This window comes from Pristis pectinata, chromosome 14 (assembly GCF_009764475.1).
Source record: "Pristis pectinata isolate sPriPec2 chromosome 14, sPriPec2.1.pri, whole genome shotgun sequence".
Taxonomy (NCBI): domain Eukaryota; kingdom Metazoa; phylum Chordata; class Chondrichthyes; order Rhinopristiformes; family Pristidae; genus Pristis; species Pristis pectinata.
In genome coordinates, this window is record NC_067418.1 from 28312643 (window position 1) to 28329203 (window position 16561).

Below are 16561 nucleotides of genomic sequence, written 5' to 3' on the forward strand. Positions count from 1 at the left end.
TATTCTGTAAATGTTGATAACCTACAGATAAAGGCGGAGGCAGACGTGAAGAAAAACTGTAAGATTTAAATGTCTTTTGCTCAGCTATCTTGAGTGCACTGGCCATCCCTCACCCCTGTCCGGCGACCGGGAGTTTGAGTGACAGGTGTTGTTTCGAGTTGCGAGTTGGCTTCGCTCCGCTGAGGAAGCGGCTTGAGCCTCGGGACGTGCCGTAGAGTCGGTGGCTCCGTGGTGAAAGTTTCTCCCGCAAGTGTCCCGGGGACGGCGAGGGAGCCGAGTGGTGCCGGCGGCGGTTCGAAGGCACAACATCACCGTGAGTACCCGGTCTTGGTCCGGGCAGCGGCGCCTCCCGACTCCCCGCTCCGTCGTTGGTGTCCTGGAGTGAGGGGCGAGCGGTTCCCCCACCGGGCCGTTAGGGAGCGAGCTCCGTTACCATGGCAGCGGCGTGGGGGGAGGAGGGGGAGAGTGGGCGCCGGAGGGGGGGGGGAGAGGGAACGGGGGGAGAAACGGAGGGGTGGGGGAGGAGAGTGGGCACCAGAGGGAGAGGGGGGAGGGACGGAGAAGGAACGGAGGGGTGGGGAGTGGTTGGAGAAGGAACAAGGGTAGGGGGAGGATGGTGGGCGCCAGAGGGAGAGGGGGAGGGATGGAGGGAGAGAAGGAGAGGGAGCTGGGTGAGAAGGGACGGGGGGGGAGTGGGGAGTGGGGGAAGGAATGGAGGAGTGGAGAGTGGGGGGAGAAGGAACTTAGGGGTGGGGTGAGAAGGGACGGAGGGGTGGGGTGAGAAGGGACGGGGGGGTGGGGAGTGGGGGAAGGAATGGAGGAGTGGAGAGTGGGGGGAGAAGGAACTTAGGGGTGGGGGGAGAAGGGATGGGTGGGGGGAGAAGGAACGGAGGGAAGGGATGGAGGGGAGGGGGCAGAGGGAATGGAGGGAGAAGGAATGGAGGAGAGGGGACAGAGAAGGCGAATGGACTGGTGGAAGGAGGGAATGGAGGGATGGGGGAGGAAGGGAGAACAGGCACTGGCAAGGGGGAGAGGAGTGGACACTGGCAGAAGGGAGTGAGGGAGCGGAGGAAGAGAGAATAGAGGGATGGGGGAGTGGACACTGGCAAGTGTAGGGAGGAGAAGAACAGAAGCTGGAGGGAGAGAGAATAGAGGAGCGGCATTGAGGTGAATAGTACAGTTCCTTCACCCCTCCCCACCCTGAAATATTAGCCTCAGACTTAACATGCATATTTGAATTTTTTTCTGTGATTTGTCTTTTCATGAATTAATTTGGAAATGGAGAGTTAGAGTAATGCATATGTACTTACATTGGAAATGTGATCCTGAAATTGATCCAGAATATTTGTAAAACCTTAAATGAAGATATAGAGAGTTGTATATCTAGTTTGCTGATGACACCATAGAATGTAGATTGGAATAATAAGGCCTAAATTGGTGGCCAAAATTGTAGTGAAACGTGTGTGGGTGTGAGTTTATTCATTTTAAGTATAAACAAGATTAATGAATCTTTTTGAAATGTGAAAAGCTATGGACTCATGAAGAAGCAAAGATTCATGAACAAATATAGAACTCATTGAAAGGTGGTGGACCCAGTACAAGATTGCACAAAATTTATGTTAATGGGACAGGAATACAAAAGGGTGAAAGATATTTCACTGTCATTTTTGAACTCTGGTTAGAGTACACTTAGCAGATTCTACTTAGGAAGGATATGATGGCCTAGTTGATCAGATTTACTTATCACAATAATTCCACATTACATTTTCTCAATTATGAGAATTAGGCATGAAGATGGTGGCTGGGATTAAGTATACATGATGTATACAATTTTTATTGACATTCACAAGCCTTATCCTTATATTTAACATATCATTGTAGTTTAATGTTGACTTGGATTCTTAGTTTCCTTTTTTTAGATGATAAATTAATGGAATTAGTCTGCATAATTCATTTGAAAATGCATTTATACTTTTCCACATTCAGCAAATGAAAGTGATGTTCCCAAAACACTTGCAATAATTGTCATCGGACTCATTATTGTTTCTGTTTCTCTGCAGCCAGTGCAACATTTTTATTTTCTGTATCCTAGTAATTTTTTCACAGTTCTATCATCATTTTTGTACAAGTGTGTACTGTTTATTTACCACTTAATTTATTTCTGATCAACATCTAGCCTATTCAAAGTAATTTGATGAATCTAGTCAGCATATGCCCACAAGCCATTCAATGTAAATTCATTCTGTGGTACATGGTTTGTTATATTACAATTTTAATCTGCCATTGCCATCTTAAGTTATCTGCAGAAGCAAATCATCAAGGAAAGGAGATCTTATATAATTTATTCTTATGATATAATTAAGAACCATTTAGCTTGTGTAGGCTTTGTGTTCATTTTCTCATCCTTCGCCCTCTTTTAAATTGCCTCTCATTGAGAAATGCTTGATGATCTGGGTTGTGGATTTCTTGACTTTGTACGTTTTATCTTCATATAATAATGAATAACTGCAGGTATGTCAGTGTACAAGGTGATCATTCATGTACTTTCTGACCAGCAGTGCTGCCTCTATATTGGAACTATTTACTTATGTCATTTCCTGCATCCTTTTTAGTATCTCTTCTCTTCTAAGTTTTCTTCCAAATGAAATTTGTGTTTCTAATGTGAGCAGATAAGAAAAAACATTGAAAAGGTTAATCAGTAACCTTAGTTCATCTTTACAGTTCTCAATGCCCCATTGCACCATCCAGTAATTCCTTAAAAACCTCCTTCACTCTCCTACTAGAAACCTATTCCATATATTTACCTTTCTATATTCATAATATTAGTGGCACAATTGGTAGGATGTCTGTGGATGCAAGTTCCACTCCAAAGACTTCAGTATCCCCTTCCCCCCTTCCCCCCCTTCCCCCCCTTCCCCCCCTCCCCCCCCTCCCCCCCTCCCCCCCTCCCCCCCTCCCCCCCTCCCCCCCTCCCCCCTTCCCCCCCTCCCCCCCTCCCCCCTTCCCCCCCTCCCCCCCTCCCCTCATGACCTACCCATCTATTCCCCACCTCCTTCCCTTTATTCCATGGTGCTCTCCTACCGGATACCTCCTCCTTCAGCTATTTGCCTCTTCTACCTATCATCTCTCAGCTTCTTGCATCTCCCCCTTCCCCCACCCACCCACCTACCTACCTTCCCCTCTCACCTGGGCTCGCCTATCACCTGAACTCATCTATACCTGCCTCTGTGTGTTCCTCTTTCTTTCCCTCACCCTCCCCCGACCTTTTTATACTGGCTTCTGTCCTCTTCCTTTCCAGTCGTGATGAAGGGTCTCGACCCGAAATGTCGACTGTTTATTTCTCTCCATAGATGCTGCCTGACCTGCTGAGTTCCTCCAGCATTTTTTGTGTGCATTGCTCCGGATTCCAACATTGGCAGAATCTCTTGTGTCACAGTCCTAACTGCAAGAATTTTAGCCTGTGCCCCAGCATCAGTTCGATTCAAAGCAATTTGGCATTTTCCATTTACCTCAGTGACCTGACACAAATATTGGCTCCTCTCAACCACTATGTAAAATATTTCCCAAGTACCTCTGGCCAAGTTCCTTAGTCATTTGTACTCCAACCTGGTGTTGCTTAAGTTTATGAAAATTGTTTGTATTTTGATGACTGTTCACAAAAGCAATGATCATCACTTCAGGGATCAATAGGATCCAGCAAAAATAGCAATTAATCATGAACCAATATTTATGTTTTCTAAGAATGGAAGGCTTATTATAGCTCTTGTTAAGTTGGTCAAAAAAAGTGGTTGTCATATGCAAAAGCAGGTGGGCTTCTCATTCCTTTTGAATGACAGGATTGAGTTTTCTCAAGGTTTCCTTTTTGTTTTAATAGATAATGTAAATAGTAAGGTTTCTTCGTTATAGATACAATGTCAGATTGTACAATTATTAGAGATCCAGTGATATAAGTGAGTAATCATTGATTCAGTTAACATATCAAGCCATCCAACTGTAATGAGCATATAGATCATCATAATGGGATTTTAATGAATCATGACACTGCACTTTTATAAAGATTATCAATAAAAGTTTGTTCCAATTATTTGCAGTGTATCTTGGCAAGAATGGCTTATTGGTTGTGCTTTGCATTGAGGTCATTGTTTGGATTAAATGTCGCCAGTTCCTGATTCAATAAAATGGCAGCAGAAACAACTTGAATTTATAAAGTAAATTTTAATGTAGTAAATTCTTCACAAACTTGCTAGATGTAGTTGACAGGAAGATTGGGCCTTGTATTTGGGCATTGGGAATGCTTTAAGGAAGTTGCTGCTAAGTATATTGGCTGTAATGTGGATTTTTGAGAAATGGTAGCTAATGAAATGCTAATGCAGTAATAATGTTGTAAAAGGGCCTAACAGTAAAGATTTTCTGTAGCTCCATGCATTTTAGGTTTGATACCTGGCTAAAGTTAATTAATAACTAACCAAATAATATTAGGATGTGTTGGGGACGGGAAGATTTCACATCTGCTGGATACCAACTTATGGCTCTGTTCCTTGCAATAGTTCTGTAATTTGCTGAAACACGCTGTCCAAAAATTGCCACTTAGAGGCTGTAGAGTTGTCACAAGCATACACTTACGGAGGGTAAATGAAAGGATGTGATAACAGACAAATAACTATTTATCAAGTATTCTTATTATTGAGTAGTCTTGGGAATAACCACATTACTTTTTTGAGATTGTTGCGATATTTAAATACAGCAGATCATTCTTGTAATTTTCAAAGAATGAAAAATTACGAAAATCATTACTTTTGTTTCTAGGAACAATGAAGTTTCTCAAAGTCTGAAGAATTTTGTAACACTTAAGGCTTTGTGCAAACCAAATGTGCGTTTTCTAGTTTTCTTTCTGTTATATTTTGTTATTGAATAATTTATTTAAGGATTGTTTGTTTATTCAGATGGCAAGTTCTGAACTGTTGTATAATTGTGTTTTTTGTTAATTTCATGAGTCTGTTTGAGACAGGAAGCATGTGAGAAGTGAACTTTTTTTTATTGGGAATAATGTATGTTGTGCCTTTGACAGATGAGGGCCACAATAGTGAGGGGGGAAGACAGGTGAGAAGATATCTTCGTGTTGCTTTCAGTACTAAGATATCTTCTCACCCAACAGAAAGAAGGCATGGACTTGTAACATAAATGAAAACTTTTTAAAATCCACTTTCTCTAAGTTCCTCATGGCAGCAAGTATATTTTTATTGATAATACTACACCTGAGATGCTTTTAATACACAATTTTTACAGCATGTAGCAACTTCTTGTTTCCTAATATAGACGTGATTCAGGATTATTGACACACTACACTACAGGTCAAATCATAGACCTATTATGTGTCTTCTGATAAGTTATCGGTTTCAATGTCTCTGTGCACTTACACTATATATAAGATATCTTTATTAGTCACGTGTACATCGAAACACACAGTGAAATGCATCTTTTGCATAGTGTTCTGGGAGGCAGCTCGCAAGTGTCGCCACGCATTTGGCACCAACATAGCATGCCCACAACTTCCTAACCCGTACATCTTTGGAATGTGGGAGGAAGCCAGAGCACCTGGAGGAAACCCATGCAGACAAGGGGAGAACGTACAACCTCCTTACAGACAGTGGCCGGAATTGAACCCGGGTCACTGGCACTGTAAAGCATTATGCTAACTGCTTAAAGGCTTGAGAAATTAAGGCTGTGCAAATTGGTTCCAGTTTGTTACAGGCAAATGACTCTTTGACTTCAGGCATCCCATAATGGACCAGTAAGGTTGATGTATTTGAGCTGGGTACGGGGAAGGCATTCATACTGTGTTTCCTCCTGAGCAGCTTCTGTTAACGTGAAATCTAATTGTGTTGCATATTCCAAGAAATGCTACAGAAACGTAACATCTAAATGACTAGATTGCTCATCAGAATGGTTTAAATCTGTGGTGAACCTGGTACACAAACTAGATGATACTAAATGGGATAATAAATTGAGCATCCTGCAAGCTGTTCCACTTCCACTGGTAACTTCAGCGGCAGAATACTACAGTTAAATCTGGAGAAACAGCTGGATATGTATGTCTATTGGAGCTCTTTTTTTAAGATCTTTAAAATCACAAGTAGATCCCTGCCGTCGGATAAATAATTGGTTCCCTGCCCTTGCAAAAATTGACTGATCAATGATTCATTGTGAGCAGAGAGCTTTCAAAGAGGACTACTGATGGTCAAACTCCCTGTACCATTTAATGTGTATTTGCTAGTTAGTGACCTCGTATGACTAGAATGACACTGAAACAGCGTTTGTGATCCAAGCACTCATGGTGAGAGTGCATTATTTGACAGGAGAAGAACGTGAGTTAAATATTCTTTCTATATACAGACTAGGAGTTACTAGGCTGTTCACTGGTATTGGTTTTGGTTTATTATTGTCACTTGTACCGAGGTACAGTGAAAAGCTTGTCTTACAAACTGATCGTACAGGTCAATTCATTACACAGTGCAGTTACATTTAGTTAGTACGGAGTACATTGATGTAGTACAGGTAAAAACAATAACAGTACAGAGTGAAGTGTCACAGCTACAGAGAGTGCAGTGCAATAAGGTGCAAGGTTACAACAAGGTAGATCATGAGGTCATAGTCCATCTCATCGTATAAGGGAACCGTTCAATAGTCTTATCACAGTGGGGTAGAAGCTGTCCTTAAGTCTGGTGGTACGTGCCCTCAGGCTCCTGTATCTTCTACCCGATGGAAGAGGAGAGAAGAGAGAATGTTCCAGGTGGGTGGGGTCTTTGATTATGCTGGCTGCTACACCAAGACAACGAGAGGTAAAGACAGTCCAGGAGGGGAGGCTGGTGTCCGTGATGCACTGGGCTGTATCCACAACTCTCTGCAGCTTCTTGCGGTCTTGGGCAGAGCAGTTGCTGTACCAAGCCGTGATACATCCAGATAGGATGCTTTCTATGGTGCATCGGTAAAAGTTGGAGAGAGTCAAAGGGGACAAACCAAATTTCTTTAGCCTCCTGAGGAAATAGAGGCACTGGTGAGCTTTCTTGGCCGTAGCATCTACGTGATTTGACCAGGACAGGCTGTTGGTGATGTTCACTCCCAGGAAGTTGAAGCTCTCAACCCTCTTGACCTCAGCACCATTGATGTAGACAGTAGCATGTACACCGCCCCCTTTCCTGAAGTCAATGACCAGCTCTTTAGTTTTGTTGACATTGAGGGAAAGGTCGTTGTCATGACACCATTCCACTAAGCTCCCTATTTCCTTCCTGTACTCTGACTCATCGTCGTTTGAGATATGGCCTACAACGGTGGTATCATCTGCAAACTTGTAGATGGAGTTAGAGCAGAATCTGGCCACACAGTCATGAGCATATAGGGAGTAGAGTAGAGGGCTGAGGATGCAGCCTTGTGGGGCACCAGTGTTGAGAATAATCGTGCTGGAGGTATTGCTGCCTATCGGTCTGTTTGTTAGAAAGTCAAGGATCCAGCTACAGAGAGAGGTGTTGAGTCCTAGGTCTCGGAATTTGGTGACAAGATTGCTTGGAATTATTGTATTGAAGTCTAAAGTATGTGTCTTTACGGTCCAGAGGCTCCAGAGCTGAGTGTAGGGCCTGGGAGATGGCATCCGCTGTAGACCTGTTTCGCCAGTAGGTGAATTGCAATGGGTCCAGGTTGTCTGGTAGGCTGGAGTTGATGCGTGCCATGACCAACCTCTCAAAGCACTTCATGATGGTGGATGTCAGAGCCACTGGTCGGTAGTCATTGAGGCACGTTACCTTGCTTTTCTTTGGTACTGGGATGATAGTGGTCTTAAAACAGGAGGGAACCTGAGATTGAAGCAGGGAGAGGTTGAAGATGTCCGCAAATACTTCTTCCAGCTGATCAGCACAAGATCTGAGCATGCGGCCCGGGACACCACCTGGGCCAGGTGCTTTCCTTGTGTTAACTCTCCAGAAGACTGATCTTGCGTCCTCCACTGTGATCACAGGTTCAGCTGCGTTGGTGGCTGTCAGGGTGGATGGTGACAATCCACTTCTCTTTTGTTCAAAATGTGCATAGAATGCGTTAAGTTCATCAGTCTTGTAGCCTGTTACGGCATGTAAGCCCTGCCATAACTGGTGGCTGGTCAGGGACTCTATTTTGAGTTGGTATTGTCTCTTGGCATCCCTGATAGCTTTTCAAAGGTCATACCTTGCTCTCTTGTACAGATCAGGATCACCAGATTTGTGTGCAGCAGACCTCTCCTTCAGTAGGGAGTGGATCTCCCGGTTCATCCATGGATGAAGTGAGTCAGATGCTGAATCATGCAAATGAAGCTTTAGCTTTGCACAGCTATATGCTGTCCTTCTGATTGTCACAGTAAGGTATACATCATAGAATTATACATCTCAGGATAAGGCCATTTGGCCCATTAACTGTCTCATTGAAATAGCTACTTAATTAGTCCCACTTCCTGTTCATTGGCCAAAGACCTTCAGATTGTTCCTCCATTTGTATATAATAACCTTCAGATGTGGATTCCAGATCATAAAGTGCTGCTAAAAAATGTTGCCTCATCTTTCCTTTAATTCTTTTGCAATTTATTCTAATCTGTATTGTTGGAATGGCAACCCTCTTCTAAAGCAGTTTCAACTCATTTTTAAAATAATGAATTTTAATAAACTGATGAAACCTCCTCTTAATATTCTCTACTATAAGTTAGTTCTTGGAGAATGACTCTGACTTCTGACATCCTATAATGACCAGTAAGGTTGGCGACTAAGATTCCTTATCTTGGGTAATGTTCCAATAATTCTACTCTGCATACTCTTCAAGGCCATTATTATCCTCCTTAAAGTCTGGTGCCAAGGATTGGACACAGTACTGTAGCTGAAACCTAACCAGCAGTCTGAGGTTCTCCTGGCATGATTTATTTGGTTTTGACTACATCCCTTTATTTGTGAAGGAAATATGCAAATGCATTTTCTTTCAAAAGTGTACAAAATGTTAGTGCATCTGACCCCCTCCTGGTTTCTCTTGTTGATCCACACACTTTAAAATTCTACCATTTATTATATGTTGCCTCTTGTTACCTTTTGCTTTCTCATTCCTCCACTCTGCCCCCCCCCAACATGCGCGTGTGCGTGCGCGCGCACACACACACACACACACACACACACACACACACACACACACACACACACACACACACACTACAGTATGCTTGGAATGAAGTGGAGTGATAGGCAGCTGAAGGCAAACATTATCATATAGAACTTGTGTAACTAAGAAGCTATATTACACGTTCTTATATAAAAATGTTTGTAAGTATGCAGAACTCTAATCAGCACATGGTGCTGTGAAACTGTGCATACAGATTTGCTCAAGCAAATGCTGATAAATAAAATTAAGTGATTAAATGCCACATTCCCCATGTTGTGATCAAAAAGTTGGCTGTTCTGTGGTTGCCTAACATTAAAAAGACATTTTAAAACTACTAAAAATGTAATTAAAGTTTTTACTTTGCTAAGGGTTGTCACGAACCAGCAACAAAAGAAACACACTGAGCATGATTCAGTGTTAAAAACTATTTTATTAATCACTACTATTGATAATATGTAAAATAAAAGTAAAAATGTTAGTATGTTAGAATTCAAAAATGTTAAACCTCGAACGTTAACCCCAAAACTAAACTCGTCGTGTGTGTGTGTGTGACAAAGTCCAAAACTCCCAGTTCCTGAATGGTTCTTAAAGTTCAGTTCCGCAAGCCATAAGGTGAAACATGAGCAAGGGCTTCTTCAACAACCACCGTTGTCTGAAGATAAGTGTAGATGTAGAAAAACATAGAGAGAGTACATACGAAATCCAAATGTTCCACGATGGAACCCAAACGACACTTCAGTGTTTACTCGGTAGTGACTTCCTCACCCCGAAAAGCATCCGAACCGTGGTCGTCCACACACAAATACCTGTTTCCTTCTACAGGTCAGCAACAAAGTGAACTCCACCGGATTACTTCCAACTTCCATACATGGATTTCAGTGGCAAACACAGTTATTGTTTCTCATCCATCGATAGAGAAAACAAGCAGGCTGGTGTCTCTCTCCCTTCTCTCTCTCTCTTTCTTCTTCTTCTGACTTCTTCAACAACGTCATTACGTCCTTTATCTTCTATTGACGTAAGCACGCCCCACACACACATACACACACACTCTCTATCTTAAGGGGACTTTCACTGAGTCCGTAACAGGGTGCCTAACAATCAGTTGCCATCATGTAAATTAATGAAAATGTTAAACAAAACATAACATAAGTAAACATGTCACCCATATTCCCTCTTCCACCCTACAGGACTACAACTCCAATTCAACCGATTGGGCTCATGAATCCTGCATGAGATCTAACTTGCCACATGATGCAAGAGCAGATCACTCAGCATGAAGGTTGGGGAACCACAGCAAGCTTTTGCACTATATAGTGTCCAGCTGCAGAGCACAGCCAGAAAAAGGCTAGGGATTCTAGATGCCCAAATTTGCTAGTGCCAATGGTGAGAGTGCCACTGTTCTATGTAGAACTTTGGGCAAGATGAGCAAATTCTGGGCCATTTTAACTTGCACATCATTGGCTCTATTCTTGTGTTGTAAATGAGCATAGCATTTGGTTGGATAGTTTTTGTTAAATAAAGTAGTTATTGACAATATTGCATTTGCTGTAAATAATGTTCTTGATTTTGTTTCTATTAAACAAAAGCCCAAACACACAGGTTAGTACTCTCAAGTTTAAGTAATGTTAAAAGTGACAAAACATTTCTTAATGTTCTGAAGAAATTAAGGCATTACATCTGATATTTTGCTTGTGAATTGGTCTTACTTGAGTTTGCTTTGCTTTTTCTGATTTATGGGTTATTATGTGTATGCAAAATATTGTCTTTGTGGATGCCTGGCTTTTACAAAATGGTGTGATCATCGTCCTCTGCTATCAAATTGTATTTGATTTTATAATAATATGAATGTAATGTTGTTACATTCAGTATACTGAATAATTTTGCTTAAAACTTAATCCTGTTAGATTCATTTCATATATCTGCTATTGGTAGTAGTTTCTTGAGTATTTGCTCAGTTCTGATAGCAGAGAAACAAGGAAAAAAATGTGCTTGATTTGCCAACTTCTGAAGTGAATGTGGAAAACGTATGAATGGGATTTTTGCAGTTTTTCTGCTATCTGCCGTCAATATATGAGAGTATTCAGTTGCATATATCTCATAAGCTACAGCAGAAAGCTTTTACTTGTTATTTTGCTTCAATATTAATGCCAGTTGAATAACGGGCTTGGATTTCATTTCGTTCATTCATTTCATTCAATACTTTTGTCTGTTATTTCCAGTAACCTGGAATCTCTAAAAGCATATATCAAATGGAGAGGGATTTACCACCACCTTTGACTGCTTTTGTAATGGAAAACCATCTGAACAATGCCAGCTGAGTTATCACACCTGAACAGATATTGTGTAAGACGTTTCTCTTCCTGCAACAAGATAACAAGTAGTTTGAAAACAAAATGTGCACCAAGGGATAGTGCCACAACCAACATTCATTATTAGAAATGCATTTCCATTTGTTCAGTAACATAATTCCATGCTATATTAACTTTTCTTGAACTCCTAATGTATAGATGCCACTGTATTAAAACTGACTTTATAGGTAATTAAATGTTAAAATAGCTTGGGAATGATTTTGTGAACAGTTGTTACGTTGGATGCAATGATAGCGTTTTTAGGAAATGTATGTGTCTCTATATTAGCTGTCACTTTATTTACTCTGCCTTGTGTTAACAGCAGGCTTTTCAAAAGATGATCACAAATTGAGTTTGGGCATGCAGAAATAGGTTGGCATTCATTAAAGCAAGGATACAAGGGTTATACAACCATCCCATATCAATAACTATTATTTGTTGTTGAACCTGAAACATTTTTAAGATGTAATTAAAAACAGCAGATGGTGGAAATAACTCAGCAGGTCAGGATGTCACCAGGAGTTCATTAACTTGAAGCATTAATACTGTTTCTCTCTCCATAAATGCTGCTGGACCTGCTGAGTACTTCCAGCATTTTCAGATTTCCAGCATTTGCTGTAGTTTACCTTTATGTTTTCCACATATACTTTTATACCACATTTAAATTTCTGATGTATACTCATGTAAATGAAAAGTAGAATGGGTGGAAATACAGTAAGTTAAAATCAAAAAAACTGTAGATCTAAAATTTGGCATTCAACAAATAATTCACTGCAGTTTACACCTCCTTCAAAGATGTTTCATCACCAGGCATGTCTTCTCTCTTTCCCTTTCAGCATTTTCAGGGACTGCTTCCTTCACACCTCCCTGATCCATTCTTCTCTTCTCATCAACCAGCCCCACTTCTTATGGCACTTGCCTTTGCAACCACAGTCGATGCAACACTTATCCTTTTATTTCTTCCCTTCCCACCATCCAGGGCCCCAATCAGTCTTTCCAGGTGAAGCAGTGATCCACTTGCACTACTTCCAATCTAGTGTACTGTGATTGGAGATTACGATGTGGTCTCCTCAGCATTGGATAAACCAAATGCAGATTGGGTAATTGCTTTGTGGAGCACCTGCATTCAGTCCGCAGGAGTGTCCCTGAGCTTTCCTTTACCTGCCCCTCCCCCTCTGACCGATCAGTCTATGGTCTCCTGTTCTGTTACAATAAGGCCCAATGCAAGTTTGAGGGAAAAAAAGGCGCCTCATCTTCCGTCTGGGCCCGTTGCAGCCTCTGGTCTTAATTTTGAATTCTACAACTTATTGTCTGAATCAACCATCTGTGATATTGGCTATAGCTTTGTTCTTTGTGTCCACAACAACCCCCCCACATTTTTTCTTATTTGTTCTTCTGGCAGTATGACCTTCCAGGCACGTCTTCCTGCTCTGCACTTTGGAACTCCCACATTCGTTTGTCGATGTTCTCATTCTCAAATGGCTGTTCACTTATTGACCAGATAACCTTGTTTACAGTTTATTCCCATGGTCACCTGGTTTTATCCTATCAGAGCCACTCCTCCCCCATCTTCCCTGCAGCTTCTTTTGTCTCCTGCCCAGTTCTGATGGAGGGTCTTTAACTGGAAAAGTTAATCTTGTTTCTTTTCCTGTAGATGTGGCCTGACCTGCTGAGTATTTCTATCATTTTCTGTTTTTTAAAAAACTTTTTTTTAAAGCTATGTTGGCTTTGAGGAAAATTCATTATAAAAAGCTACTCTTCAAGAATTATCATCTTGGATGTATCTCAATGGTTTTGATGAAACTTTGATCAATGTATCTGTTGACATTTACTGCTGGAAATTTATTTTCTAAATTAGATTGCTCATGGCATGAGGTGTTTTCCAAAATGCTTCGCAATAATTTAAAATATATTTATATAATATATGTATGTTTCCTTTTATCTGTGCCATTATAAGCCTCCCTGTCAGGGGTGAATAGTATTCCCTGTGCTTCCGCCATCCATCAAAATATCTTGTGCTTTTGTATTAAGTCTTGCTCTAATTTGATGTCTGATTCAGGATTGCATCTGTGAGCAGGCAAGATTCTTCAGTCAATTATATGCAGAAGTAGCTAAGATTTGGAGGGATTAGAGAAAAAAATTAAATGTTATTTCCTTTTTAAAGGTATCACTATACAAATTAACCAGAAGGAATGCATGTCCGTACCTGCAAAAATTACTACGTTTTTAGTAAAATGACAATTACTGCCAAACCACCTAATTGCATTACAAAATATTCACCTGCTTCAGAATGTCCTTGCCTAAGCTTTTACTGCTGTCTTTAATGGGAAAATAATGAAGCACTCAAAGTTCACACCATTGCTTTGATTTTGGTAGGTCAGTTGGCCAGGACAGCACACCTTGTAGAAGGGGATTGTGTATTTCTGGCAGCAGCTTTAAATTTTCCACATTTAAATGTGTGTACAAAAAGCCAAATTCAGCGCTATTATGCAGAGCATTTGCAGACTCCATGGAAATCTCTAGCAAATGAAAACAGTGTGAACCTGGCACAATGTAATTGCATCCTCCTGTCATTGTTGGTATGATAACACTTAGCAGCAGTAGGAAAGGACAAGTATGCCATGCAAATTTGGGTACCCAAATATAATTGTACACAGATTCATTTAGAATAAAGTAGAATATACATGAAATTAAAATGATGCTGATTCATCCTTCTGTGATCTGATCAAATTATTACTACCAGTTAACTTTGCTTGACCAAAAACTACACATTGGACTGTGAATGGAGTCTAAGCTGTTAGGAGTGCTATCAGACATTTGAAAACAGTTGATTAATACATTGCCATTAATTTCTTTAAACCAAAAAACTAACACATTTTCATTTTCTTCCACATTCAACAAATGAAAATTAACTATAAATATATGTTTTTAGGTGAAGGTTGTTGACCTCATGCAGACATAACACTAAGAGGCCAGATACCAAGTGTATCTTGCCTCTTACCTCAGTATGTTATGGAACACTGAGTCCAGTGGTGAACCAGCACCTGACCACAAGACGGTATGTAGTTGCATACTGCAATTCACAGTTACTGAAATCTTGAACCTGCTGGTGTGGGCACTGCAACTATCCAGCACCCTTCTATGAAACTGCAAGCTAACTATTCCATTATTTTAGGAAAAAATTATAAGGGTAGGTCCTCCAGCAGCTTTACTTTTCTTAAATAGTGGAGTGGCATGCAGAATTTTTCAATGCAAAATAACATTATCTGAATCAAGGGAATATTGGAGGATTATGGTTAGGATGTGTGCACTTTACTCATCTACTTAAACACCTGGATTGGAAATGATTTGGTTTTGGATATTCACTTTTTATTGTCATTATTTTTATCATTGTGTGAATTTTGATATGTCCCTGCCCTCGATTCAATATCCTGACCATCAAGAAGTGGAGGTAGATGTACTCCTAAAACTCAGCAGTTAAGAACTTCAGTCACAAGTTCACAGCTTCATTGCCCATACCAGGTGAGAGGAGGATATTCCAGGGTACCTCAGATGCTTTAGTTGTGACTGTATTCAAGAAAGGAGATGGCTGACTGTGGTAGCTACGAAGGGGTCCCCCTGCTCTCTGCTACCACTGGGAAAATCATTGATGGGGTATTTCTGAATTGTCTTCTCCAGTGGCTGAAGAGTTGCTTTTTGAATCACAATAGATTCCATCCATACAGAGGTGCAGTGAATATGATCTTCATTGCACAACACTTCCAAGAAAAATGTAGGAAGCAGCACCAGCTATTATATACAGCCTTTTTAGGCCTCCTACAAAGTTTAAAGCTCATTTATTTGAGACGACAATGGAACACATTCAGCTGCCACAGAAACGTGTCCTATACTTGCTCCATAATGGCATACAAGACATGATATGAACCAATGGGTTTACAACACATCAATTTTCAGTGAAGATTGGTGTCAAGCAAGGCTGCCCCAAAACTACTTGATTTTTTTCTTGCCATAATGCTGCATCTCATCTCCAACTACAAGACTAGAGCTAAACTTCAGAACTAATGGCAAAGTGTTCAATCTATGGCAACTTTACTCCTGAGCCAAGGTACTATGTAGTTGAGCTGTAGTTTCTTGTGTTTTGTGCATGCTCAGAGGCTGACTCCCAAGCCATTGTGAACACACTCACTGAAGTATATGAGAGAATGGGCCTTGTAGTTAACATCTACATAGCAAGAGCAGATTGATGGAGGTCCTTTGTTATGTGCCACACTGCCATATGGAAATAAAGATTCATGATGAGCCTATGGAAAATGTGGAGCCATCTCTTGTTGAAGACATCAGTGATGACATTTACCACCATCTTCAATGTGCCAGGATGGCCTTTGGTCAGTTGAGGAAAAGGGTATTTGAAGGCTTCAGAAATAGCACAAAACTTGTGGTCCAATGTACTGCAGTGATTCCCTGCCCTCCTTTGAGCTTTTGAGACCAGGGCTATGTTCAGAAGGCACTTCAAGGCATTGTCTTTGCAAATTCACGAGAGGATGAGCCAACCAATGTCGTTGTCCTCTTCCAGGCCAGTGTCCTCAGCATTGTGACCCTGCTTACACTCAGTCAGTTGTGGTGGCCAGGCCATGTCATTTGCATGCCTGACAATGGGCTTCCAAAACATGCTCTGTTTCAAGCTCTGTCAAGGGAAGGTATTACCAGCCAGACCAAGGATGAGATTCAAGAATATGTTCAAAGTCTCTTTGAAGGAATGCAACCTCTCCACCTACTCTTGGGAATCTCTGACCCATGACTTCTCAAAATGGAGAAGGAGCATTCTAGATGGTATTGAGAACCTTGGTCATGCATTGGGAGTGCACAGCAGTGGAAGGATTTCCCTAGCTCACAAACCACCTGTCCATCCTGTCAGCAAACAGCTGCCCCAAACTGTGGAAGGGTCCAGTGATCCCACATTGGCTTCAATAGCCACTTCAAAACCCACAAAACCAGAGTGGAAGTAAGTCTTCCTTGATCCCCAAGGAGGAGGAGAAGAAAACTGCTCTCCT

At 41.3% G+C, this 16561-nt stretch overlaps 1 protein-coding gene across 1 annotated transcript in view; it reads left to right on the forward strand.

The window, feature by feature from the left end:
* Nucleotides 1–222: 222 nt before the first annotated feature.
* stk33 (serine/threonine kinase 33) overlaps nucleotides 223–16561 on the forward strand; it is a 216199-nt gene continuing 199860 nt past the window's right edge. The window contains exon 1 of the mRNA XM_052029681.1: nucleotides 223–313. The gene's annotated coding sequence lies outside the window, so the exon portion shown is untranslated. The remainder of the gene's footprint in view (nucleotides 314–16561) is intronic.